Here is a 27,960-nt window from a genome sequence, read left to right on the forward strand (position 1 = left end):
ATGAATACGAAATTTAAAACTTTCTTTATAGTATTAGAAAAGAGATTGATTTGTACAACTTCCCTATACACAAAATTTTACGTAGATATGTTTTGTGGTAGCAATATAATTTCATGTTTTGGAGTTTCGACTCGGGACGGGCCAACATCCAATTGCTTATAGGTTTATATGTATTAAAACATTATTTTGTAGATATTTATACGTTCTATAATAACTGTACAACAGTTTTTTGTTCATATCAATAGATTCCACAGCGCACGCGATGACATTGATTTTGTATGGATATTTTTTTCACATTTTGGATTACACTATTGGCCTTTTTAATAGGGATCTCAATTTTTTTTTGAAAATGTAATATAGCCTTTGCCAGTCAGAGAAAATGCAGCTTTCTAATCGGTGAAAGAATTTTTGAAATCGGTCCAGTAGTTTTTGTGTGAAAACAATACAAACATATATTAAAAAATCACAAATATTTCCTCTTGATAAAATTAGATATATATATATTGGTTGACCAGAAACAATGTGACATTTCTAAGACTATAACGCGGTCACTTACGTTATAACCGGACAGAGGCAATCTAATTGGTGGTCCTCAACCGGATAGTTCTAGCTACCTTATTTGATAATAGCAGTGGAGACAAAGCTCCATTTGAGATGTTAAACTGGCCTAGTTGAGGCACTGTTATTATACATTTTAAAAAGTTCTTTAACCTAGTAATTTCTTCTTAAACAAGTGAAGAATTGAAAATTTTAATATTAAAAATTATGTATGTTATTGGCACAATTATTTTGGAAAGCCTATATGGGGGCAATCTAAAAGGTTAGATTAGGATACAGAGCTAAATAGGGTCCAAGCCGTACTGCACCCTTTTCATATCTAAAGTCTAAAGACAAGGTGATCAGCCTTCTGTGCCTGACACATGCCAGACATTACCTTACGTTGGCATACGATGTTTGCCTAAGAGAAGAAACGAACAAGCGATATGAAGCTTCTTACAGACAACATTGTCGTCCAATCATTCCCAAGGTTCAAAATCAGCAGAATTTTCCAAGTTCCCTCTGCAAAACAAAACTTTAGGCAATCCTCACGAATATAAAAGGATAAACACTACTAATCCAGAACATATCTAGATATATGCTGCAGTGGGCTGATCAAAAGCATTGCCTATCAGATTAAGCAAAAAATTACTAGTATAATCTGTTTTGTATTTGTTAAGTTCACCATAATTGTGGTGTGTTTAGAATAGCGTGTAACATATACCGTCGAAAATGGATTAAATATATGCCAATAAATAAGCGAATTTTTTTATATGACCGCTATAATCGTTGTAACGCTCGGAAGGCATATTGAATGAACAAAACGAATTCTATCAAAAAAACGTGTGTGAACACGCGTTAGAATCTTTTCGTAAATTTTATTCTACGTTTGTAGAAAAAACGACACTAACAATAGAAAAAAAGTATTGAATGAATACATTGAGTTTTATTATAACGCATTATCTTGTTAAATAAAGGTTACTTAAGTGTCATAAAAAAAATATATTTCTACATAATTGAGTGAATTTTTATTTTAAAATGTATGTATGATAACTTCAGCAGTGTTGGCCTATTAGCTTCAGCTTGCAACTCTCATCCCTGAGGTCGTAGTCGATCTCCGGTTGTGCACCAATGGACTTTGCTCGCATGTTACATTCGCTAGAATGGAAAAGGATTACATCGTGAGGAAACCGGCTTGTCTTAGACACAAAAAGTCAGCGTGTGTCAGTTATAAGCTACCCTAGATGACCTACCAACCTATTAGATTAAAAAATTATCATGAAACAGATACATAAATCTGAAGCCCATACCTAACAAGGCTGTAGCGCCATTGATGATTCTAACTTCAGGATGTGGTTTTCTATGTTAGCTTACAAATTATCCTGGTAGTTAACAAATGTTTTTAACAAATTCGTGTTGTTTTAAAAATTACGAAATGACCAGATAATTTCTTCTAGAAACACTGTATCGACGTATAACGAATACGTATGGAAAAAAATCTCTTGTTTCCGGCATTTTGTCATCTGGAAAGGTCGCTTTGCATGTGTAATTACCGAGAGGGCCGCCGGAGGAAATACTCCTCTTGTAAAATGTGGATGACCTCACATTTATTCTATATGTTTGTATGGAACATTCAATCCCCGAAGTACAACTCTATAGTGAGGATGTCAACGAGTTAATTTAAAAAGGTTTTTTAAAACTGCAATTTCATTAATCATCAAATTGCTTCAGACTCTTTTGACAAATTTATAACAATATTAAATCACATATCACACACAAATCAATAAATACATATTATAACCTAATTTTAAATATTAATATTATATTTTACGAATCCCGGGTTCTATATTTAAATACCATTCGTAATTGATATGTAATTAATTGAACTGATGTTTAGTACATTTTCGTCAACAATTAATTACACAATATATATATCCGACAACTGTTCTTATAATGTACGACTCGTAGCAACTAACTAACTGTACGTAGTTTTTAAGTTCCGTTCAATAATGGGGTAAAAAAATTACTATTTTGTAATAGGGCTACAGAACTATACTAGAGTTAGCTAGCTAGGTGCATGATAAAAAAAAACTTTATTTATTATTTATTGTTATATATTTAGTTCGTTCGCTAAATGGTGTTTTTGAAAAGCTTGCAAAATCTAATCCTAAGCGATTTATGCAATAAAAATACCAGGCTCACATATTACATTGGAGTTCTATTTGCAAAATGGATGCTGCAGCCCCCTGCGGTTAGGGTGAGATGAGCGAGGGGAAATGACGTCACTCAAATATTTGCTGATATAAAAATTCTCATAAACGATTGAGTGCTCGTTCGTTTGAAAAATAAAACGTCCGTTTAGCTTCGATCTCTAATTAATGCTGATAAGAACTTTTCAAACTTTTATATTCTTAATTCAGATAGTTGGATGAATTTTCAACGAATCTCGATAAAAGGTTTTTAAGAATTCTTTTAATGAGTGTTTGAGTTTAATAATGTTGGCCTAGTGGCTTCAGCGTGCGATTCTCATCCCTGAGGTCGTATATTCGAACCCCTGCTGTGCACCAATGGACTTTCTTGATGAAGGAAGACATCGTGAGGAAACTGGTTTTCCTTAGATCCAAAAAGTCGGCGGTGTGTGTTAGATCGACAAACGATCATGACACAGATACAGAAGTCTGAAACCCAGACCTAAAAATATTGTTTTTTAATTTAATAAAATTATGAATTTTATAGCAACATCAGCCAGTGATAACTGCACTGTTCAATCACTAAAATCACCAGGCATAGAAATCTGAAGAAAAAAATGTCTAAACAACAATATCTCGCCCGTCCCATGCTTTATGGACGTAATTAATCAAACACAATTATATGTCTGTTTGATTTGTTAGTGTGATAATAAACTGTGGTCGTGTTATATTAATATTTCGTCAAGTGAAAGTTCTTGTACTTGTAACTCAAGTTTCGAGGTTAAAAAATGGCTTCTGTTATAACTTTTAAATGTAATGTGTATCAGGGGGCGTAGCTCAGATGGTAGAGCGCTCGCTTAGCATGCGAGAGGTACCGGGATCGATACCCGGCGCCTCCAATTTTTTTTTTGTCTCATAAGACACTATCCATTTATTAACTGTCATATTGGAAGTAGCATATATCCTACCTGAATAGATAACCTATTGATAAAATAAATTTTCAATTAGCTGCATAATTCGGCAATTTTTCGAGTTTTATAATATGACACCAACTATGAGGCTAGAAGATAGAAGAAGAATACAATTCACACTAAAGAAGATGTGTGTATTTGAAGAGGCGGGAAGACTGAGTTTGTTTAAGCAGTAACTTGAAATATTAACTATTATTTGTTGATCAAATGTTTTCACGATTCTTTCCTTAAATAAAATAAACATATGTTTGTCTATTAATTTATTAACTACCTGTTGTTGATCGATGTAATCTGTTTTGGCTTTTGTATATTGTCTAAGTGTTTTGTTGTAGTGAAACTTCTTCTTTATCGGCGTTGTAAAAAAAATTACCGTCACATTTTTCGGTTACGCGTCACCTTTTTCCGTTAAGCGCCATCTCTTTCACAAGGGACAACCCTACCACGGTTGATTCGAAGAGATTTGAAGACATCAATAACAAAAATGTATAATAACGATAACAATGATAGTAATAATTCTGTTACAATTAATTGAATTCTGTAATAATCTCAGTAGTAATAAGGTAAAATGAAATAATTGGATTATTTGTAGTCATGTATATGATAATAAAAGCATTTTGTTAAATTTTATAAAATTGTATTTAACCAATTTCTGTAAACTTGCATATAGTAGATCATTTCTCGAAAATTAAGGTCATAAAGAAGTTTCACTTCTTACGTGTATACACTAGTACACGCACACATTTTTTTAAAATAATATGTATGTTGTAAGATTACGAATAATTAAATAAATAATTGGTACCTGTAGTAACCCAGATAAACGCCTTCTATCAAAGGAACAAACAACCGTAAAAATTCTTCATATTTTTAATGATTTTCTAACAAAAACGGTATTTTCACTTAAATTATATTTTAAAACCACGTCCAGTAAATGGCGTCTCATTGTACGCAAGCTTCGAGGTAAATAAAATGCTTGTATTATAAATTTTGAATAACATGTGTATCAGGGGGCGTAGCTCAGATGGTAGAGCGCTCGCTTAGCATGCGAGAGGTACCGGGATCCATACCCGGCGCCTCCAAATGGATTTCATTTTATACAATTTTAAAAATTATATAGAATTATTTAGTATGTAGAATAATTTAAAGAAAATACGAAAACATTTTGCTTCATAATTTAAATTTCTTTGTAGTAAACAATAAACACTCCTTGGTGGATACAATTTTCCACCAATTTACAAACACTTAATGTCAAAGCATTCAAATTATTCCATGCGCCCCTCACAAAGGCTCACAAATATTCGCAAGTCATTTACTTCCATTTAAATAGGTCACACTCGGTAAATAAAAGACAATACCCCAGTATGGGACGGATAATGGGAGTGATGTAGACTTTAAATTCTGATTTTCCTTTATAGTGCTAACTGGACTGGATGCTCTGGGAATGAGGTATTGGAGGCGGATGATTAGGATTCCCTTGACAACTAAAACACTTTGTTACCAACGCATCCTGAGCTCTTTGGACATGTAACACGTAGACACCGAGACAGGTCAGGACAGGTCATCAGTCCTCGAGGTCGATAGTCGCTAAACCGATCAGGTAAAGGTCCTCTCCAGGCGCAGTGGCTTGTCGATGACAGGGGAGAGTGGAGGAAGTTGTGCGGCGCCACTAACATTCGTGTATGCAGTGATGTTAGTTACTTTTGACTATGTATTTGCGTGTTGTTCCCACGAGAATGTAAGTGCATGCTCCTATTTCACCATGCCTCCTGCTGATGTCATGTGTAACATGGTGTAATGGTTGCAGCTCCTTACAAACGTTGTGTAATACAAAAAAAAACTTGGCGATTAAAAAGAGTGGCGGAGAGTTTATTGCCACTTCTTCCCTTCCGTTCTACGCCCTTGAATTGAGAACTGGCAGAAAATGTAAAATTAGAAGCATTTTATCTACATTTCTGTTTTTGACGTCCAGAAGTGTACATTGTGTTACCTATATGAATAAATGATTTTTGACTTTGCCATGGACACCCATTTTGGGTGCGTTGCCGGGCTTTGAGGGCTGTTTGTATGATCTTTACATATTTTCTGTATAATGAAATCTCCCGAGGAATTCTGAGATAGCCAAACTATCCAGATATAAACATACAAAAACGCTTCTTCCGATTGTGCCTTACTACATAATAATAATATTGTATTGCAAGAATATGGTACAAAAAGGTTGTACAATAGTAAGTTTGCATAGTCACACACAATGCCGCGCAAATTTGTCTTCAAAGGGGTTTTACATTTTACATTATTAGTCATATGAATTGGTCAATTATTATTTGTATTGGACATATCATATAAAAGTTTATTAAATTTATATCAACTACAGTGTCTCACGCAAATAATCATTTATTGAATAATATACATTTTTTCCAAGTCGATATTTAAAGACTCTAGTCGGAAGACCTTTGAATTCTTTGTTTTTTAATCTGATCTCTTAATTTTGTTATGACTCTGAGATTCCAAAAGCAAACAGCCCACACTTATGTCAGTCACAACCTCAAATACAGAGTGTACACGCACACATCCATACTCATACATTCACGCATAAGTCTTACACGACTTTTGTTTGATTAGATGTAACACTAAGACTACTTAAAAGAGTTTTAAACATGGATGTACCTCGGAATAATTGTGATCTAGAGACCTACAACACAGGGTCCCATGTGGGGACTAGCGTTAGAAAAAATAGATAAGGCTTTGGCAAAAGGGACAGATTGCCTGTTTATTTGATAATTAATTATCTGCCTAAGACATCGATTTTTTGTCTATAGTAAGTCACACAATGCGTTTGTCTGCTGAGATCTGTATCTATGACCTTCATGGCTTAATCTTGAGACTAACCAACCACTAAGCCAAGTGGTTGGTTAGTCTCAAATTAGTTGGAATATTTTCTTATATTTCCTAAGAAAAGTACACTTATAGACATGTAACGTCCTAGGCTAGCAAAAGGTCGGGAGTATATGCCCAATCTTTTGTAGAAAATCAAAATGGATTTGGATGGTTCTCCCTAGTGACGCATGGATACAAAGCGGAAGTATCTAATAACTAAAAAAATATCAGAATGATAACAACTTAAGCCAATATCTTAAATCAAGATTGTGATTTAACCGTGACGTAAGTGAAAGTCTACAAACAAGTATCACGTACTTTTTATTTACGCAAGTTTCGAGGTTAAAAAATCGCTACTGTTATAACTTTTACATGTAATGTGTATCAGGGGGCGTAGCTCAGATGGTAGAGCGCTCGCTTAGCATGCGAGAGGTACCGGGATCGATACCCGGCGCCTCCAAATTTTATTTATTTATTTGGGGTTTTATAAAATCGTGTATTAGTAATCTAGGAGCACGATTCAATAATGTTATTTAGTTTAATTTTATAACAACACAATTGAAACATGTGCAAAGGCACGCAAAACTAATTATGGACTTAACAAATCATTATAAATTACAGAAATATACCTTCAGAATTCTCCGCGTTATAGGTATTACTGAATAGGTTTTTTAATTAAGTTAAATTAATTTATATATATATATGTTAAATAACACGCCTTCATCTGATCTGACCATTTCGTGGTTGCAATAAGCTTAGTATAACATTGAGTTCATATCTGTAGCAGAGTTATCCACGCACCACTATGTGGTACCAGCTGATCATCAAAGTATCTTCAATCCCATACATTTGTATTATCTTCTTCCGTATAGAAATATGTATTTTAGGCTAGAAATATTTCTTATACATAAGCGTATCAATTCCAAAAATGCTGGCAACGAACTGGCGAGTCTTCTTGCAATATGAAAGTCCATGAGCGGCGGTATCACATAACATCAGGTGAGCCTTCAGCCCGTTTCGTTTATACATATAAAAAATTCATTATTTACTATAACCACTAATCCAAGTCACCATGTTGATCTATCCTTCTGTGATTCTACCCCAACTCCCCTCCCCTCCCCTTCTATCAACCAACAACTTATCTACCTCCCGTAGCTTCTCTTTTCATCCTTAGTATACCATATCTGCTACTTTATTATGATTCATTGTTTATATGTCATGGATACAATGCAGCCCTTTACAAGCATTTGCCAATTGACGATATAAAACACAGCTTTTAAATAGTTTTTCTAGTTTTTGGTCCTCCGAATTTTTTAGTCGTCTTTGAAGAACATATCCATATAAAATTATGAAACTCGAGAGAAGCCCATATACATATCAGACCATTACAATTTCCCTAATCTATTTTACATTCAGCCAAATTTTCAGATGATAAAGGCTCTCATAGAAATGCACACTTAGCACAATTCAGGGTCCATTGCGAATCGTGCAGTTGACGTTTAAATTAATTGTCAAGTACTGTGAATATAGTCTTCATAAAATGGAATGTACCGTTCCATTTTTGTGTTAAAACTAATAGATTTACTACAGTTAGTCTACTCTTACTAACTCTATCTATCTCTAGACCTGGTTGGTTAGAGATCATAGCATATTTTGTAGAATAAGTACTAATAAGGGGATTTCCGGGACCATTTTTTTACTTATTTATTTTTCTTTTCTTCAACCTTTTAATCATTTTGAATTTGGAACACGTTTTAAAAACTTCTTTGGACGTTGCGCCATTTTACATATTTTTTCGTGTTCATTATCAAATTACAATATGGAATGGGGTGATAAAGAAAACAGGATTGCAGTGATCGCCTTGCACAAAGTGGTTATGGAGCCGTCGGTCATATTCCAGACACTTCAAAAGCCGTATCCTTCAGCCGTATGTTTGTATATCGTACTATCAACGAATACAAAAACACTTCACCTGTCGATGACTTGAAAAGATCGGGGCGGCTGCGTGCTGTTAACAAAGGCTGTTAATGCTGTGAACGCGAGATTTGTCGAAACTACATTAGGAGGAAAACAGGTCCCGCTAGGACACTGTCACGTATTATAAAACAAGACCTGAAGCTCGGATAATTTGGTGAGTCATGGCTTATCAAGTCACAAAACTACATTTTGTGAAAACTTCAGCCGAAGTGTATCAAGTTGTGAAACCTCTCAGCAATACATTTTTGGAAATAAACTATGGACTGTCCAGCAGGATTCTGCACCTGGTCACAAGACACGAACTACCCAAGCCTGGCGTGTTCATAAGAGCTAAAGACCGGCAATCATCTAGCCTGGGTTATAGAGGTTCGGACATGGCCTGCTATTAACGACACAGCATTGAGTCTGTTAAGAAATCCTTGGAGTGAGCAGTGGCGAAATTTCCCTTGGTAACAGTGAGTAAATCCATAGATTGATGGCCAAACAGATTAAAGGCCTGTATAAAGCCACAGTTGGGTAAACAGAATGTTTTTTTTTTTGCTTAGACTTTAGTAAATATGTAGCTATAAATTCCTCCTCATCCAAAAGCTGGATCCACTAAAAATGGGTGTGCATGGACTGCCCTTCATGCCCCCAATTATATTTTAAAAAAATCTTTAGATCTGGGTCTGACGCCTATTGATAATTGCTATAATTTTCACGAAACGATCAACAAATATTACCACCAATTTACGAACACTTAATGTCAAAGAAGCACTCAAATTATTTCCCACAAAGACCTTCCAAACATCCGTGGGTGATTTGTTCCTTTACACACATCGTAAAGGAAATCGTTCGAGTTGTACCGGAAAGACATCAAAGGCATCTTAATATTTATTTTCGACTAACTACCCTTTGATTTATTAAATATAACGCTCGTATAGAATGAAATCAACTTGAGGACCGGTACGCCTTTGACTCGACGAATGTCAGGCACATACGGGTGATATTTTGTTATTCTTCCCTCTTCTATTCTCTCTTTTATCTCTGCCTTTGAATAAATTTAAGAAATGTATTAAAGAAAAGCTGTGTAAAAAAGCTTAATATAAAGTTAACGATTATCTAGTTAATAAAAGTGCCTGGGACTAGTGCTAGACAGGCTGCTTCTAATTAATTTGCGATATTTGTTGTCGTTTGATATTTTAAAAGAGTACCAAGAGTTTTTTTACACCGGCTTTTTCTCTCGGCCTACATCCTCTGTCTTTTTTGCCGATGAGTAGGGATGTCTACCTATTAATGTCGTGGAATAAGTGATAGTTGTATCTTATGTTCCATAATAAACATATTTTATTTTATTTTTAATTTATTAATTTTTAAAATACCACGTTCCAAACGAAGCAAACTAATTTCAGTTCCACTCAATTTTCTTGACCAGCTGATGAAATTGGTAATACTGTCGCCATTACGAATTGTTAACCTTACATTGTTTATTTTCTGTAATGTCTTGGTACAATAAAATTTTTACTATCTACCAACATCTAACAAAAATCCAAATAAAATGTATTTATTTCTATTCCTTGCATTATTAATTATAATGGGAAAGTTTTAATTATCGAACGGTTCTGATTTTTAGGTAGAAAAAGATATTATATTAATAGCTACAGGTAATTAAACCTATCATATCAGTGGTTTCTAATTTCGTGATACATTTATTTAAGCCTAGAGCTGAATACTAGTATGCACTGTTTTATTAAGACATTTAAATAAATTATAAAGTTTGCCGAGATGACTTCAAATTATTCCCCTTAATGGTTAATTTTATTGACTGGCAATACTAATATCTCTTACCGGCCAAGAAAAGTGAGTTTCACAAACTTCTATTCTACTTCTACGTACTTCTATTCAAAAAAGCTTCGTAATTATTGTATCACGGTATCAGTCTCCTGTACATGCCTTTTCATGACGATGATTTCCTTCACCGTTCGAGCGAATGATAAATGCGCACATAAAAAGAACGTATATTGGTACACCGCCGGGGATCCTACCTTCGACTTCAGGGATGAGATTTGCATGCTGAGAGACTCACACGACACTTTTCTGCTTTCTACTTCTTTTCATAACTAATATGATTCAATATTCCTTGGTTCCTTTGGTTTCTGCCTACTAGACTCGTAATCGTGCTGTGTTTCATGTTCCTCACATTAACACTAACTATACAAAAAAATGTGTGTGTGTACTAAAGTGTACACACGTAAGAAGTGAAACTTCTTTATGACCTTATGTTTAGAAAAATTTATCTACTATATTCAATTTTACAGAAATTGGTTAAATAAAGTTAATTTAGATAAATTTTAACAAAATACTTTTATTATCATAGACATGAATACATGTAATACAATTATTTCATTTTACCTTATTACTACTAAGATTATTACAGAATAATTACTATCATTGGTATCGTTTTTTTGTTTGTTATTAATGGCTTCGAATCTCTTCGAATCAACCGTGGTAGGGACAAAATTTCAATCACACAAAGCCAAATTAGGTATCGCTCAGTTAAATGTATTGAATAATTTGTATTGATGTGTTCTCTTTTGTCTGAACAGTTTTCTAAATATTATGTATTCCGTCTCAGCCAATATTTTTAGTGTAACTGTTTGTTATTATATTTTATTTTACATTTTTGTTAGCTGTGGGATTACTAAATAAATAATTATATATAGCGTTTTCAAATCAACGTTATTTAAAAGCACAATTATTTATAGGCCTCAAAGTTATCACTAGGTAAATGGAAATTAAAGTAACCCCAAAGTTAACACGGAACAAAATAGTTGGGCGGATGCGGTTCTAACAATAGCTTTAAGTTGTATTCAGAGAATTAGCCCGGTCTCGCCAGACTCACCACTTAGTTACAATTTGCGACAATATTCATACAGTCTATGTTATCCTGGTAAGTGTGCCCAATCTGTAAAGTTAATGTTTCTTTGTTTCATTTCAGTTTATCTTAAAACAACTCGGAAGATAATTTTAAATACTAAATAAAACATATAATTGTCGTACATATATATAACAAAACCTTACTAATCAATACAACTAAAGGTTAGTTGTTTGTCTAAAACTTCAAAGAATTGACTGGTAATTAACGAGCGAGCATACGCATTACGCATGCACAAAAGTTACCTACCTATGGAATTTTGAATTTATAACAAGATGTTTCTAAACGACGCACTATAATTTATTTATCATAATCCTTCAATATCAGACGCCTTGATATTAATAACGCCTTTCATCTAAGGCAAACGAAAGGCCACAGATGATAATCATTTGTCAATCTAATAGGTAGGTGATCCGTCTCCTGTGCCTGACACACGACGCATCGACGTCGACTTTTTGGGACTTAAGGCAAACTATCACCAGGCTCACACTGCTCTTACGACTTCCTATTACTACGAGTGAGTGAAAAAATATTACGACAAAACGACGGGTTACAACTGTGTTAAAAGTTGTTTAATGTTTAAGCCTTGTTTTTAAATATCCGAGATGGAACTTCATTTTCGCATCCCCCGAAAGTGACAGGCATATGTGGAACTCAACCCACACCTGAATCTCTGCTATTATAATTTTTTTTTTAATATGGAATTATAAGATACAGGTATCACTCATTCCACGCCATTAAATTTGAACTCATCAGCGAAGAAGACAAAGGATGTAGGCCGAGAGAAAAAGCCGGCGTTAAAAGCTCTCGGTACTCTTTTAAAATAGCAAATCAACATACAAAATGAGTATGGCAATCAACACTTATTGTAAAACCAATATCGCAAATTAATTAGAAGTAGCCTGTCTAGTACTAGTCCCAGGCCCTTTGTAACTACATCATCGTTAACTTTGTATTAAGCATTTTTACACAGCTTTTCTTTTATACATTTCTTGAATTTATTCGGCATAGATAAAAGAGTTTAAAGATAAGAAGATAAGAAAGTTCGCTCCAATCGAGTAAAGCGTACCTGGATTCATATTCTTTTTTTTTTACGGAGAGTATTATGTCAAAAGACTTTTTTTATCTGTTTATCCTGCACCTTCATATTTCTAAGGGAAAGGGGATGGGTTCAGGGAATCTCTCCCATCATGCGAAACGCGAGTACACTTAGGTAAACTTATTGCGTCACTTCACGCCGGTTTTCTGTGAGTCAGTGGTACCGCCCCAGATGACAGGCATTGGCTGAAGCCCGAAAGCATCTGCATAGCACTCCCACTAGGCTATGTTTTTGGTATACCTTATACAAATAAAATATCTCCACAACAAATAGATCCTAAAATTATAGCCATAAAACTGTATAATATATTTAACAGGAGATATTGAAGGTTTCTTTAGTATCAGTTGAGAAAGCTCTATTTCCGCATCCCACCGGAAGTGGCTGTGTTGTGATGTCGGGAAGTGGCAAATACCGTGAAAATAACCTCAAACAAAAGGTTTATTCTGTATTATTACTTATAGGATGTGTTTGGAAATTACCTCAATTTGACACTTAAGAATGTTTTTTATAACCAACTAGTTGCTCCGGGAACTTCACTTCGTTACATTTTACTTTAGTATTATATATATGCTGTTCGCTTTTTTGTCTCCATAAAAACTTTTTTGTCTTACACAGAGCTCAGCCATCTTCGAGCAATTTATTTTTCGTCTTTTCTTTATTCAGATAGTTCTGTGCATGAATATATGCTGGCCTAGTGGCTTCGGCGAGGGAGTCTCATCCCTGAGGTTGTAGGTTCGACCGTCTCTGTGCCAATGGACTTTCTTTCAATGTGCACATTTAACATTCGCTCGAACGGTGAAGGAAAACATCCCAAACACAAAAGTCAATGGCGTGTGTCAGACACAGCTGATCGACAAAAGATCATGAAACAGATTAGATACATTTGAGGCCCAACCCTAAAAAGGTTGTAGCGCCATTGATTTATTTTTAAACATATATTAAAAATAAATCAATGGCGCTACAACCTTATTATTTTAAATATATGTTTAAAAATAAATCAAGTTTAGAGGTTAAATAATCATCAAACGTTTTGTAATCATTATTTTTTTACTTATTGATAACTCTTAATTCGGCTGTCATCCTGGTATTTCCATTGAATCAATATTAAAATCCTTCGGGTTTTTGGGAGACTTCAATTCCAATTAAACGTATCATCCAACCTGTCATCTAAAGCTTTGCCTGCCAAATTATATTACCGTCAGTCACCCTCTGAGATTAAGCTCCTATAAATAAGCGGTTCCTTTGATCGCCTCTCCATCATCTCGTTAATAATCGACAGCTTTTGTCTTTGATAATTAAAAATAATGGAGAACCTTTTATCGGTACGAGACCATTTACATAATATTTATTACTAACGGAACACAAAATCATAAAAATCAAAACAGAAAAAATAACAAACATTTAAAGTGTGTAATATGTGAGTGTTGTGGTTGTAACAGGCCCTGGCTCAGCATTCTGCTGTGGAGCAGATACGCAGTGCTCCACAGCGATGTTAATTATGCCAGAGACCACAACAGTTAGTTTGCGACTTAAACGCAAAAAAATAATGTAATAATAATACATCTCAACATTTTTATCTCACTCGAGTTATGTTAATTCCCAGTTCTAAAATTTGTAGAAATATCGCCACTCCATTGATATGGATGTCGAAGCCAACTAGCTAAATTAACCTTTCAATTATCAGCCTAGCCTTTTAACTAAACCGTGCCGTTTAACTAGCGGCCTGAAAGATATTCCACCGTAGCGTTTGTAACAACATTTCGGCATTCGTACTGTTACACCCTTATTATGTTAGCCTTAGAGCTGACTTCATTATTTCTTTTCAACACATAAACATTTTGCTTCCTATAAAACCAACATCCGCTCTAACCCTAGTTAGTTGTATCCTACTCCTTACTCAAGACGGTTGCTCCAAATTCATATTTTGTTTTTTTTAAAAAGCTATATTCACAAACATATATAACAGTACGATAGAGTAATTATGTGACAGAAATAAATCAGATAAAACATCTGTCATAAAAATATTTCTTTAAAAATCCAATTGCTTCAGTCAGTCACGGCTAAATTCCGATTAATATTGTCACTACACTTTTTGTTTTTCTATTAAACTTTAGAAAATACCACCAACGTTGGGGTTTGCCGACTCCATATTGACAGTTAGAAGAGTTTCGTTTTGAGTTTAAGAGTGGCTGAGAGTGGTAATAAATTTCAATTATCAGTCAAATAGGCAAAATAATGAAATGTCATCAACAACTGTCTGAATATCTTTGAGGCCACTAGTTAAACGGCACTGTTTAGTTAAGAGGCTAGGTTGTTAATTGAACGCCTGATTAAGCTAGTTGGCTGCGACATGGACCTCGTCATTAGCAGACTTAGTGGCCATCATTTAGGTAAAGTGTGAGCACAAAAGACACGATTACCATACAGTATTTATTTAGATTGATTCCTTTTAGCAACTCAGTTCAGCGTCTCTTCACCACAATGCCCCACTGAATACTCAATCAGAACTGTCCTCCGTCCCCTGAACGCACTATCCTAAGTCAAAATATCGCCTCGACCCCACTCGAGGCATTTGCTCTGCTCTGTCGTTTTATTCATTAAGGTACGACTCTAAATTATGAAACAAATTAATATTAACAAAACAAATTATGATTCTATAAAGTAATAGTACGTTATGTTATTTTCGTGTTAATCCATGAAGCAATTCAACCTTTATAAAATTAATATAAATCCACGCAATTTAAAACAAACATATTGTCACCGCAGTGTCAATAGAGGCCTGTCGTTTAAAAGCAACGATGGTACGGCCGTTGAGTTGAGAGCTTTTTTACGGTCCGGCCAATTTCGACTCGACAGTTACGCGGTTGGACCAATTTCTATTGTATTTTCTGAACAGCTATAGTTTCATGTTAACCTGGTAGTTAGGCCATTGTAAACCAAAGCTATCGCAAAAGTAATTTTATTAATTTGAGACCCTTAAGCATGTATTTATGATATTGGCTTCACAAGAAAAGAAATATCCTCTAATGGTGGAGCGTATTCAGAATAAATTTACGAGATACATTTACATAAGGTTGTATGGAGTACCTATTTCACCCAGTAATGTATCCAACTTTGTTTGTCTTGGGTATGGTAGAATACAAGTTCGAGGAGGGACTTACATTACATTTTTAAAGTCCTTAGAGATAGAATAACGCGGAAATTTCGGAGACTGGGGCTACGTGGGCCAAATAATCACACTTGGCGTGGTAAGAGGTCGCTTGCTTGCAGTATCTCAAGTTGGTTACGCGTGTCTTGCGCCCCCTGACTTGGGACAGATATATTATTAGATATAAAAGGTTACAATTTTAATTCAATTGTTTATATTGTTTTTAGTTTAATTGTTATATTAATAGTCCTATTGTATTAGTATTAAGTTACTTTAAAAATTTTTTAGACAACCAAGGGTGTGATCGACTCCATAAATTAAGGATGATAGTAATTATAGTGAACATGATATAAACACTTTTCTTACTGTTTTATGTTGTATTTTTTTATTTTATTCTTAACTTTTAAGGATTGGAATTTGTATTTTGGTATGGCCCTTCAGGCATCAAGCTTTAACTTTCACTATTTTAAAGCCATTAATAACAAAAATATATAATAACAATGATAGTAATAATTCTATTACAATTAATGAAATTCTGTAATAATCTTAGTACTAATAAGGTACAATGAAATAATTGTATTATTTGTATTCATGTCTATGATAATAAAAGCCGTTTGTTAAACTTTATTTAATAAATTACTCTAAGTTGCATAAAGTAGATCATTTTTCGAAAAATAAGGTCATAAAGACCTTTCTCCTCTCCATGACCACGACTGCTAATATTCTTAAAACGATGGCAACAAAAATATAAACAATTGAATTAAAATTGTAACCTTTTATATCTAATATCAAGTAATGCAATTCTTTTGACTTCAGCCAGTGTACAACTAAATATATCTGTCCCAAGTCAGGGGGCGCAAGACACGCGTAACAATATTCTGGATAAAAAGAACTGGAAACGTATGATAATTTATAATTATTTCAGTAGAAGAGTTTCCTTTAAACAGATACATTTTGTGTTACTTACATTAGCAGAAACCAACCCTCAATACACCCTCTCGCAAAGGGATTATAAAACCCGAGCAATAAATGTAGGCTTTTACAGCCATGGCGGACCTCAGGAACCATTTCCGTTTACGAGTTTTTTGTTTATGTTTAAACAAATATTGCTGCTGTATATTTATTAGGCAGTGTTGGTCTAGTATCTTCAGCGTGTGAATCTCATCATTGAGATCGTGTGTCATCTCGGGCTGTGTCGTTTGTATTTCAACAAAATCCACTAAAATATTTCAATCATTTCCAATCTAAAACCATAAACCATAATAAAAATATGTTGTTAGTAATTCGTATAAGTAAATGATAGCCGCTAGAGGATAGGGAATCCTATTGGGTGAATGTCTTTTTCTTCTACAACCCTTTCCAGCCTTTATACTCTGCCACTCTTTTCCTCCTATTTCTACCGAATCAGCCCCCTCTCCCACTCTTCTGTTTCCTTTTCCTTCTATCTGTTGCCCATATGTTACATGACCAGCCCATTGCCATTTTAGAAACCCAATAATTTGGAAAAGTATACTAAAATATCGTTAAAATTTATTGCCACTATACATGGGCGATTTACGGTACGAAATTGATACTATGTGCGTCTCTATTTGCCTTTTGGAATTAAAAAGCGTAATCCACTTTGTAAAATGGCTGCGATGGATAAACTTCAAAGTGTTGCCATACATAGCAATTTGCTAAAAGGCCGTGAACGTCATAAACAAGAATGTCGAACGCTGGTATTTACAACGATTAAATGCTCGCTTTCGAGCGGTAACGATAGCAGTATTTTGTAACCTTCATCGCTGTTATTGTGTCCTGGCATTTTGTTTTGGACCATTTGATGATCCATCAAAATTTATAAATAAATAAAAAATAAATCAGTTGCTCTACAACAAATAACTTGTCAATCTAATAGTCAAACAGGTGACCCTGTGCTTGACACATACCGTCGACTTTTTGTGTCTAAGGCAAGCCGGTTTCCTCACAATGTCTTCCTTCACCGTTCGAGAAAATCTTAAATGCGCACATATACAGTACACAGCCGGTGATCGAACCTACGACCTCAGGGATGATAGTCGCACGCAAATGACACTAGGCAACTTTTATAATAATAATGATTCACGTGGGTGAATTCATTATTTGATACCAATAACAATAACTGACTCTTGAGATTGAGTTATTGTTGTCTATTACTGCCTGTTCTGCAGTATGGAACCCTTTTGGATAAAGTCCTCCTCATGACGTCAGCTCATCATCATGGTTACACTCATGGTCTCATACCAAATACACATTGTTAAAATGTATTAAATTAGTCGTGGTAGTGATAGTTATTTAGGAAGATTACAAAAAACACAATTCTTAATAATATCATATATCTCTCTCTCGCTATCTTTCACAAAGTAATTATTTATTTGTTTGTCGGAGTATTTCCGAACTGCAATGAGCAGTGTTGGCCTAGTGACTTCAGCATGTGACTCTCATCCCTGAGGTCGTAGGATTGATCCCCGGATGTGCACCAATGGATTTTCTTCCTATGTGCGCATTTAGCATTGTCTCGAACGGTGAAAGAAAACATCGTGAGGAAACCGGTTTGCATTAGACCCAAAAAGTCGTCGGCATGTGTCAGGCACAGAAGGCTGATCACGTACTTGCCTATTCGATTAACAAATGATCATGAAACAGATACAGAATCTGAGGCCCAGACCTAAAAAGGTTGTAGTGCCATTGATTATTATTTCCGAACTAAAACGTCTTAGGTTCCTTCAACAAAATATCGTACTGACTCCCTAATAGGCCGGCAACGCAGTCGACACTTCTGGCAGTGTATGTGTATGTTCTGTCCATGGGCGGCGGTGTTACTTTACATTATATAGGTGAAGAAACATTTAAAAATCCATCTACATGATCAAGCTCAAAATACCAGGCGAGCATAAAACCGCAGCAGATACCTTAACAAGAATGCAGGCTTGTAATACGCCCAGAATGAACGTAACCACGAGCCGGTGGCTTTAAGAGATTCCTCTGCAGATTATAAGTGAAATAGCACGTTAAACAAGCTATGTTAAAAATATGCTGCGTTTTCAACACGGTGTGCATAAACAACGGAAGACAAGTAGTGAATAATGCAGGGGCACGCTTTGCGTGTCGCCGCGCCCCTTATGTTAATTACTTGCACCGGCCCAGCTTTGAACATCTCCTCCGTGTTTGAGCTCTCCTGGTACTTAAGTTACTAAAACGCCCACTTCCTCGAAATAAATTTTCTCATTTTCTCCATTTGGAAAACAATGTGAACTCAAAACAGAAAAGAAACGATGCGGTGGCGCCAGCCCCTAATGAGTTGACAAAACTTTTAATTAATTCAAGTTTCGGATACTTAAAGGACTTGGAAACGAAAAATCGCGCCAAACAATTTTTTGTACACATTTTCAATAGAGACATTAACAACGGTCCATAAAGCTTGAAAGTTGTTTATTTTAATTTCCAACTTGGGAATATTAACGAGATTATTATTAATAAACTTTTTGATTTAATATTTGTACGCGCTTTGAGCTAATAAGCGTTTCAAAAGCAGATTAGACAATTGATAAACTAAACGTTTTTAACTCACTAAAATTAATTTCGTAATTGCTATTAATGACAATAATAATAAAAGCCCGTTTTATTTCCAAAAGTAGAATTTACATTTTTTATTTGATATAAACATTTTTTGTAAGCTAAACCATTGTTGAAAAGAGTGTCCATGGAGTTTCTTGCCGGTTCTTCTCCATGAGACCCACTTTTTGGAACCGTGCAACTAGACGTTTCATAAGAGCCTGCTAAGGCCTATTTGAAACAAAAACTTTTGATTTTGATTTTATCGTTATCCAAATATCCTAGCTTCCTTCATGAGAATGTAAGTGCGTTTTCACCATGCCTCCTGCTCATAGAGGACAAATCTTTGTTTTTAATTTATTAATTATTATTAATTACTTAGGATGTTACGTGGAACATGTTGTAATGGTTGCAACTCCTAATGAAACTTATTGTCAAAAATTTGCCAAAATCTTGCAATAGTGTTGACTGTCAAAATTATTGCAGACCTACAGTAACGATTACAAATATTCGTAATTTACGTATAGCATTTATAAGTATAAAATATTTAATCATATTGAATACGAATTTGTATTATATACGTATTTTACCTCGGTCATCAATATACTTTATAATTAACGTGTGCTTTTGCCCGTTTGGATGAACACATATACATATCAAAGTAAAACAAGTAGCTAAAACTAATAGCTGCTGAATTCTCCGTGACCACATGAAGCTATCGAATTATATTAAAGAGCATCAAAGGCTCGGCAGAGTACGAGACCTACATTATATATACCGTTTATTATGTATTAAAACTGATGACCTCGTAGTAAACATTTGTCTGTTGGTATTTGCAACGCTATATATAAACGAAACTCTTTTAAAAAGGAGCAGTGGCTCGGGTGTACGCCCCGGCTGTGCACCAGTGGAATTATTCAACACGCAACGAGAGCATGTCTTGGACCCAAGACCGCGTGTGTCAGGCGCAGAAAGCTCATCACCTACATGCCTATTACGAATACAACACGAAACAGATGCAAAGATCTTGGGCCGGGCAATAGTCATAGGTCCACTGGTTTAATTTATTTCAGTCAAAAAGATAAATGTTGGGTTCATACGTAACTGAGGTAGTATAGTTACGACCATACATGTCTGTCTTACTTCGATCGACTATGACTGACCAGCGACAACGACAATAATATATCTCAAAGTGTACTGGAAAAAATCGAATCCCAATTATTTTTAGACTGTCTTGTGTAAAAATAATATTGGCCCCTCAAAAGACCCGGGCTAGGTCTTATCACCGTTCAACGCCAAGTATTTATAGAAAATTCTTTATGATATATATTAATTTTTTATATTCTTCATCTATTTCTACAGGAATTTTTTTATATTTTGTAATAGCTTATCATTAAAAAAAAGCTTGCTTGTGTGTTTGCTTATCTTGCCAAAGCCGCGTACAAATTAGTTGAAGAAGTCTATTAAGTGTGAGGGTGTGTGTTTAACAAATTACCGTCTAAAATTCGTAATGTTAGCGCGTTTAACCAATCCAAAAGAGCATTAAAGATACATATCAGAGTGAACCTAATAGACTATACTAAGATGGCGACATTGTATACATTAAGTTTCTCGTGTAAATATTGTTTTTGTAATAAGAAATAAAGTTCTTTAAACATTACATCTATGTACGCAGTCCACTATCCAGGCCACGGATTAGTTTTAATTTGTGTAAGTTATTTATTTCCTTACGACCTGTCTTCCTTAAAACCATATCTTAATGATAGGGCTATAAATAAATCTATATGTTATACTTAAAAACACTTATATTATTTAGTTTAACACACAAAAATACTTCAATTATATTTAAGTTTTTTTTCCAAAGAAAACTGTTTCATAAAGGATCCATAGTTTTGTGGTTTATTTCGTAATATCAGTGAAACAATGGGTAAGGCATTCCCCGCGATGTTGGAGCTTCGAAACATTCCGATATACACATTGTTCGGGATAGATAATTGTGGCTCAGATAGATAGATCAATAGAGCAACTTTGCGGCATTGGTTTAATATAAAAGTAGGTAGTGATGCTCATCTGATGTTAGGTGATACCACCACCCATGGAGATACCACCATCAATGCCAGAGGGCGCTGCTCAACAATTTTACCCTCTTGTCTTGAAGGACCCTTAATTTGGATTGATTCAGAGAAACTTTAGTAGGTACCTGGTTCCACATAGTGGTGGTATACTGATCTGCAACGCTCAGTTGCATTACGACGAACGCCGAGGTGGTACGGGTGGAATGTTGTATTTTGCCTCGACTTCCGATGATGAAATTCTACGGGCTGAATACTTAAGCGCGGTCTGCAACGCAAACAACAGCAAAACAAACTTTCCATACAGTCTAAATACCCCTCAGAATAATCATACGATAATTAAATTTTCAATACCTATTTTCTTGTGTAGTCAAATTTGAATTCATTTATTATTGAAGTGAATCATCTTTATCAGCGTTGGAAAAAATTTAACGTCACATTTTTCCGTTACGCGCGTTCTTTTTCTTTGTTGATCGGTTGATTCGAAGAGATTCAAAGCCATTAATAACAAAAATATTTAATAACGATAATAATAATAGTAATCATTCTATTACAATTAATGAAATTCTGTAATAATCTTAGTAGTAATAAAAAACAAAATAATGGGATTATTTGTATTCATGTCTATGATAATAAAAGCCTTACATTTTTTATACATAACCAGTGGCGCTACAAGATTTTGGATCTGGCCAATATTCTTGTATCGATTTCGTGATTATTTGTTATTTCTAATACACACTGAACCGACTTTTTGTGTCTAAGGCAGTTTGACGATCTTTTCCTTCACCGTACGAGCGAGTGTCAAAAGTGCACATAGACATCAGTTCTGAGTGGAAATTAAAATATAATTAAAATCAATTATTTATTTTAAAGTCATTCAAAAGTTGACAATAATTTTATATTATGTACGCCCTTGTTTGAGACAGGTAGTTATCAGCCAGTGCAGGCACGATCGCCAGTGTTCCATGAAATAACAATCGACGTTTGAATATAATTTCATAAAAGCATTATTTTTCCCAACTCACTAGAAACGTAGTTCATTGAGACGTGCCAATTATGTATTAAGATTTCATCTACAGATTCGCACGGGTAACAGTAGCCAGTAAATCTTGAAAAATTATATACCTTATTAATTAGTGAAAACCGCAATACAGTATTACCGTATAACCGCTGTATTTTTCATTTTATCGCTAATGTTCACGCCATCCTATAGTCCTCTCTGTACACATCTTCTGTCCTTACCGCACCAATTCCCTAAACACCACTCCTTCTCTTTAACTATCTGCAAGTGTAGGAGGAACCATTACACATGCTCCCGCGCCTTTAGAGAAGACTAAACCGCCGACGCGAGGTCACGCTTACGCTTACGCTTCCGCTATTTTGTGTTTATACTTTATTTGTGGTCTTCTCCCACGGAGACGGGTGAAGAGACTGAGGACTATAGGTGAGTGGTGTTTCCATATTTTTACGCCGCATTCCACTTGTCCCTCGGCCTACTTTTATTTGTCTTCGCCGCTACAGCTAACATTATCAAGTTCTACAACTTTTTTCTAGAATCTAATCATACGTTAAGGCTGCGTTCGTCAGAAACGTTTTCGTTCGACCGTTTTTCTTCTAGTTTCTTTGCTTTAAACAATTGTCTATGACACAAATAATGTGCCTTTATATATAGTATACAAACTCGGTTCAATAGATCAAGAGATTACCACCAACAACCTCGCTATATAACACATTCAACGACCACTATTTAAGCCTTGTTTTGTTTAAGCTATAGCGGAATTTTGAAAGGGTTATTAAGAATATCCATAACACCCCATAACCAATCAACCTGCATCATCAGCACACCCCATAGACACCCTCACTTTCACGCCATCACACAACACAGCCAAATTAGGTATTACTTAGTTAAACGTATTGAAATAATTTTCATTGACGTTTTCTTTTCGTAAATGAGATGCGAAGCCATTCATCACAAACACATATAATAACGATAACAATGATAGTAATAATTCAATTACAATTAATGAAATTCTGTAATAATCTTAGTAGTAATAAGCTAAAATGAAATAATTGTATTATTTGTATTCATGTCTATGATAATAAAAGCATTTTGTTAAACTTTATTTTATCAATATCTGTATAGTATCGATCGTTTTTCGAAAAATAAGGTCATAAAGAAGTTTCACTTCTTATATGTGTACACTAGTACACGCACACATTTTTTGTTTTATATAATTTATCTCATTACGAAATAATAGATAAGATACGGAAAATGGGCATTAAAAATTAAGCATCATTTATACAGCTTAAAAGATGTATAAGACAAAATCTTCACAAACAAATAACACTTTTACCTCGTCTTAAACAAATTCTCGACAAATTAATTAAATTTGAAAGGGTCAACTCGAAGGCTTTCGACAAGATTATTCAGAAAATTGTTCTTTATTTTATAATATATTTTGAGATAATAAACGGTTCGACCATGACATTTTTTTTATTTCGAATTGTACTTTCATGAAAGCTGTTGGATAAATAAATCCATCTAATAGTATAGGTTAACCAACAGTCTTGCATTTAGCTAAAAGCAGAAAAACGGCCCCATTTGAAGAAGAAGAAATTGCTGTTTTATCAAGACGATGCATTGTACCGTGTCACAAATCAATGAAAACGATGGCAAAACACTCCAAATTTTCTACTATTCTCAGACCTCAAGAGAATGCTCATTGGGCAGAATTTATGCACTGACGAAGAGGTCGTAAAGAATCGTACTATATAAATTGTTATCGAAAAAATGTATGTCCGCTATAATCGTTGTAGCTCACGAATAAATATATAACGAATAATCAAATTAAATTCTATAATAAAAATATTGTTTCAATATTGGCCTTTTCAGCACACCTTAATAAATATCTAAACATTAACTTTGCACTATAAGGACCCGATTAAAGGCTCTCCCAACTTGCGTTCAGGCCCTATCCCAGTGTCTTCAGTCAGTCACGAATTCAGTGTCTCGGGGTGGACTGCGGTACGCAATGGAGAGCTGGAGCACTGAGGCGCGCCGGCCCGTAATAACAATTGGTTATGTAAAACATTAAATTAATGTATTTTTATCAGTTTTTTTCTTAAATGGATTACTCGGCTTGTAATATCGTGAAAATGTCAAAATAAAATGAGTTCAAAAATTGGCTATGTTTGGATTTGTTTGCTATCGAGCGAAGTTATTTAATTCGTGTATTGATCTTTCAAAATGCATACATAAACTACTCAACTCCACCATATACTTTTCCATTCGCCTTTTTAGGCCTGGGCCTCAGTTTTCTGTATCTGTTTCATGATCATTTGTTCCTGACAGCCTTCTGTGCCTGACACACGCCGTCGACTCTTTGGGTCTAAGGCAAGCCGGTTTCCTCACAATGTTTTCCTTCACCGTTCCAGCTAATGTTAAATGCGCACATAGAAAGTCAATCCATTTGTGCACAGCCGGGGTTCGAACCTATAACATCAGGGATGAGGGTCGCACGCTGAAGCCACTAGGCCAACACTGCTCACTGCCTACTTCAAGAAACGATGACAATAAATGGAAGAAATCAATTTACTTTTTTGGAGTTTGGCGACCGGATAGGTCCTTAATAGAGATAATAAATTAAAAAATAATTAAGGAGATAAGATTTAATGTGGGTTACATTAAATCTCCTGCACCGGCCGAATCCCTGTAGCCAACCTTGAATGAACAAGTGAGATGCATATGACCTTTCACGTTAAGAGTTCCAATTCTTTTATCTACCTCCTGCTATATTTATTACATTTTATTTTAAATTTATTTATATTTGTACTAAAATAAGACTCTAGCCAGTCATCACTATATAATCTTATCTTATTATGGGTTTTCATACATCAAAACTATAAATTAAAATGCAACTCTTTTGTGTCCATCCTCAGACCTGTTGCATTTTTCTCCAACTCAAAATTAGTAAGTTGAGGATTAAAAAAAAGGATTTTTCAGCAGGTAAACAAATCCTCATGTTTTTTATAGAACAATATTTTTTTAAAGATCCACCATCACGTCTTTCCACTCCGGGTTTTACGCACTTAAGGTACGAAGTTGGGCAATGACGAGCGTCAGTTTAGCTCGTGATTAACGCCGTCTCATCCCTCAGGCCTTCAGACCCTCATATAAATTATGCCCAGTTACTATTTATACGACCATTTTTACCCGGATCGTGAAAAATACGGCACTACATTATCCGAAGGACAGGAAATTCAATGGAGAATTTATAGGAGTTATTTTACCAATACAAAAATTATTACATACTATTCGTACCAAGAAATTCAGTCGAAATCATCAAATTCATCTAAAACAGTCTTCTGAAGAGGTATTTTTATTGGTTATTTAACATTTTTTAAGCTGTTTGTGAAAGCTAGCTGGCCGTAACTAGGAGTATTTGTCTCTTCGAAGAGCCTCTTGTTTAAAACGCAGCTGGCATCAAAATGATTGGCGTTCACTTATCGAAATGAAGTTCAGTTTCACAGACATTTGGGGGTCAGGCTTAATAAGCCTTCAAGAAGCTTGTGGCCAATTTACCTTTGGTGATCGCTTACTATAACCGTTTATAAAGCGCAAATTTGACACCTCGGTTGGAATTGTTCTCATCTCTGGGCGGAAGTGTAGGTAAGTACACGCGAGCCCTCTGGAATTGAGGCTTAACTTAACATCAGGTGAGCCTCCTGCCCTCCATTGAGTTGAATAGATAAATTGTAACTTATACTATCGAAAACACATATAAATTAAGTATTTTCTTTTATTAATATAACTTTTACACATTTAAAGAAAACGCTTTTTTCAAATCTCGTCTCCTAGCATCCATAAATTTTCTTAAAAGATACAGACATCACAACAGCATCATCCCCAACATCCAAATAGCTTTTATCCGGTTAAAAAATTGTTTTCTTTCAGTCTGCATATTGATATTAAGTATAATTGTCTCACAGTTAAGTTTTGTTTCATTGTACAATTTTGAAGTTGGGTAGCGGAAAGGTTTCCTATAGCATATCTTAAGCTCAATTTTCGGCATTGAGGACATTGCCGCTCCACCTCATACCGATACCACACTATATCGATTGTATGTGGATCAGAAGGTTTTCTAAGGCCTTTGAAAACATTTATAAGTTTGTGTTTTCTTTTGTTTACATAGCTTTTACACATTAAGAAAACACTTTTTAAACGGATTGAAGCTATGTATTATTATTAAAAACTTATAAATATTTACATAATTTTAATTCCGACGTTTCGCGTGCTTTTCAGCGTGCGTGCGTCACCTTAACCACATTTATAAGTTTGCGAACTCGAGAACATTAGTTTATATTACATTATATTTTATCAGGTCCTTAGAGGTAAATTAATGCGGAAATTTCGGAGAGACTGGGGCTGCGTGGGCCAAATAATCACAGGACCGGTTACGGTTGTCGCACCCTGAATTTGATACGGATATATTTAGTTGTACACTGGCCGAAGTCACAAGAATTGCATTATTTATGAAGTTTTAAGGTTATACTCGTAGTTTCAGTTTTATATTAAAAAGTTTTCCATTGTATTAGTTACTGTAATAATAAGAAAATAAATAAATATTTTTCTTCTCCGCTAGATAATACCAAATACGGCTCATCATACCAATATTTTGATGAACACATAAATAAGCCAACATTTGCTTGTGCGATCAGCGTGTAGCGAACAACCTGATTGCAGCTCGAATAGAATTTTTGCGGAGCTTCCACTTCCTTTGAAGAGAGATTGTTACAATTAGCTTTGCCTTTTAAATGAACGTAATCCAGACAAGTAATACTATGAACAGCTTTGTCGTTTGTCAGAGAGTCTTCTGGAGTTTTAATTTGAGGTTTCTAAAGCATTATCAGCCTTAAACCTTTGTTCTGTATGTTTATTTAGTAGAAAAGGTATTATATAAATGTATATACCAAAGCTACAAACTTTTTGCTCTGGGCCTCAGATTTTCCTCTTTTCCGAGATGAAAAAGAGGAAAATCAAAAGGAGGAAAAGAATCATTTTTAAGGGTAAAAACTGGTAAGTTAAATGGCATGTCGGTTTTCTCATGTTGCTTTCCTTCACCGTAAGAGCGAGTGTCACATTGCCGGGGATCGAAGCCACTAAGCCAACATTGATGTATATGTTTATATTTCAACTGCAAAAACGCGAAGAAAGAAGATTACAATTAAATGCGTCTGTTTTTGATATAACGCTCTGCCGTCGGATGAGCGATATCTCTGACTCAGTTGAGAAAATTGTCACACATATACGCATATAAATTTCTCGAACAATGTTCTTCCGCAATTTGAAGTCGCTTTTTGCTCTAAATAACATCAGTATTTATTATATACATTTGTTCTGCGTAGCATTAACACTAGGCGGCTAGACGTACAGACCCGAGCAAGTTCTGCTCTATCCATCGAGAGCAAACAGCGTATATGGCGAGAGAACGTTGAGGTTTCTGCTGCTGCGGCACTGCAGTTATTGGATAGCTTAATCAACTTAAAAAGCGAGCAGTGTTGCCCAAGTGACTTTAAAATGCGACACTGAGATCGTAGGCTCTATCCCGG

The 27,960-nt window shown here is 35.0% G+C and overlaps 1 protein-coding gene and 3 non-coding genes across 15 annotated transcripts in view; 3 read left to right on the forward strand and 1 right to left on the reverse strand.

The window, feature by feature from the left end:
• The window catches only part of LOC123717656 (neurobeachin), a 468,381-nt gene that overhangs the window by 256,406 nt on the left and 184,015 nt on the right, over positions 1-27,960 (reverse strand). The window lies entirely within an intron of this gene.
• On the forward strand, positions 3,553-3,625 carry Trnaa-agc. The gene has a single exon. It is a non-coding gene; the product is annotated as a tRNA-Ala (tRNA).
• On the forward strand, positions 4,701-4,773 carry Trnaa-agc. Its single transcript has one exon. It is a non-coding gene; the product is annotated as a tRNA-Ala (tRNA).
• On the forward strand, positions 6,956-7,028 carry Trnaa-agc. The gene has a single exon. It is a non-coding gene; the product is annotated as a tRNA-Ala (tRNA).

This window comes from Pieris brassicae, chromosome 13 (assembly GCF_905147105.1).
Source record: "Pieris brassicae chromosome 13, ilPieBrab1.1, whole genome shotgun sequence".
Lineage (NCBI taxonomy): Eukaryota > Metazoa > Arthropoda > Insecta > Lepidoptera > Pieridae > Pieris > Pieris brassicae.